This window comes from Carcharodon carcharias, chromosome 2, assembly GCF_017639515.1.
Source record: "Carcharodon carcharias isolate sCarCar2 chromosome 2, sCarCar2.pri, whole genome shotgun sequence".
NCBI lineage: Eukaryota > Metazoa > Chordata > Chondrichthyes > Lamniformes > Lamnidae > Carcharodon > Carcharodon carcharias.
Window position 1 is genome coordinate 70,040,970 of NC_054468.1, and position 2,073 is coordinate 70,043,042.

Consider the following 2,073-nt stretch of genomic DNA (forward strand, 5'->3'; position numbering starts at 1 on the left):
TCTACATTTTCTAAGGATACTCTAATATTTTAGCAGAATCTACTGACTGCAAGATTTTTTTTTTGGTCTCATTGTAGAAGCCTTGAGACGATTGACACCAGAGAGTGGATTTCAGAAGATCTTTTAAAATCTATTCATTTAAATATTATTTTTGCATTCAGTGTTCAGATTAGACATTGTGCAGACAGTATAGGCAGAATTTTTCACTCGTTGGGTGGGCGCACACACAACCCGAATGATCGTAAAATGACACGCGATGACATCGGGCGAATGTCCCAACATCATCGCGCACTAACCCTATTAAGGCCATTAACAATCCAATTGATTTAAATTTTTCACTGCCTGTCCAACCTTATGGTTGGCGGGCAGACGAAAAGGCCAGGCAGCCTTTGCATTTTTTGCAAAACCTCATTCACGGGCGGGACGAGGTTTCGATTCGTCATTTTAAAAAAAAATTAAATTTTCATACTAATTTCTGACAAGCTCAAGCATAAGATAGCACATGATGATGTCGGGCAAGCCTCCCAACGTCATTGCGCACTTGCGCGACATTCCGGTTGGCAGGCCGCATGGGAGTCAGAGCCACGCCCGCCATCAATTATGAGGCCAATTAAGGCTACTAAAAAGGCAATTAAGCTGGATTTTATGTTACCCATGTGATTCCGCGCTCGTTGCACGGGCAAGATGAGCAGGAAGGCAGCTGATAATTTGCCAAACCTCACCCAAGTGCGGGATAAAAAGGATCAGCAGCATTGTCAGTGTGGATAGTGAGGAATTTTGGAGATAGTTTGCTGCTGCTTTCTTGTTGGCACTTGGCAACTTCATCTCTGTTTGAGGCTTCATTGTTAGTATTTCCAGGCTTCGTGTCAGGACTCATTGCTGTCTGCCAGGCCATTGGACGATTCAGACCATGGGGACCCTTCCAGTTATCATTACCCTGGTAATGGGGATTGTGGTCTCCGCTGGTGGCACCTCCTCTGAGGAGGAAGAGAGGGGCAGGAGGGAGAGAAGGCAGGTGTCCCTATGCAGCTTCCAGGGGAGGGACCTGTGGGAGGAAAGACGCAGGCACAAGGGGCGCAGGGCCAGCAGGAAGCCCAAGGTGGAAGGAGCTGCAGAAGACAGCACCATCTTGCTGCCAGGGTTACAGGCAGCGATGCAGATACCTCAATATGTCTGGGGTGCAATGCCAAAGGAGGTTCCGCCTCTCAAGGGAGACTGTGACCTCCATTTGTCAGATGATTGGGCCTGAGATCAGCTCCAAATGTGTGGGTGGACACCCTATGCCAGTGGCTCTGAAGGTCACAGTGGCCCTCAACTTCAATGCCTCCAGCTCTTTCCGGGAGTCAATGGGGATCTGTGGAGTCTCCCGATCAGCTGTCCACAGTTGCGTGAAGCTGATGACAGAAGCTCTGTTCAGGTGGGTACTGACCTTTATTCTTTACTGTATAGACGAGGCCAGTCAAGCTGAGCAAACCAGAGGCTTTTTAGTGATTGCTGGGTTCCCCCACGTCCAGGGTGAATTGACTTCACACATGTGGCCAACGAGGGTGCCTTCATCAACAGGGATTCCACTCCATGAATGTGCAGATAGTGTGTGACCATAGGCTGCAGATTCTGCAAGTCTGTGCAAGGTGCCCTGGCAACTTCCATGACACTTACATCCTGAGACACTCCCAGGTGTCGAGGCTCTTTAGTGCTCCAGCCTGACTGGATGGATGGCTGCTGGGTGACAAGGGCTATCCGTTGAAAAGGTGTTTTAAGATGCCTCTCCGCCACCCAAGAACAGAGGCAGAGCAGCATTATGATAGGTGTCATGCCTCCATAAGGTCGGAGGTAGAGAGGACCACAGGTCTTCTCAAGATTCACTTCCGATTCCTGGACCATTCAGGGGTTGCACTACAATACCCCCCCAGAGCGGGTGTCACTTATAGTAGTTGCACGCTGCGGTCTCCCCAAACTGGCACTGACAAGGGCGGACCCACTGGAGGAAGAGGATGTTGACGCAGCTGTACAGGCCACAGATGATCAATCCAGTAGTGAGTTAACAGAGGAGAACGGTGAGGAGGACGCTGA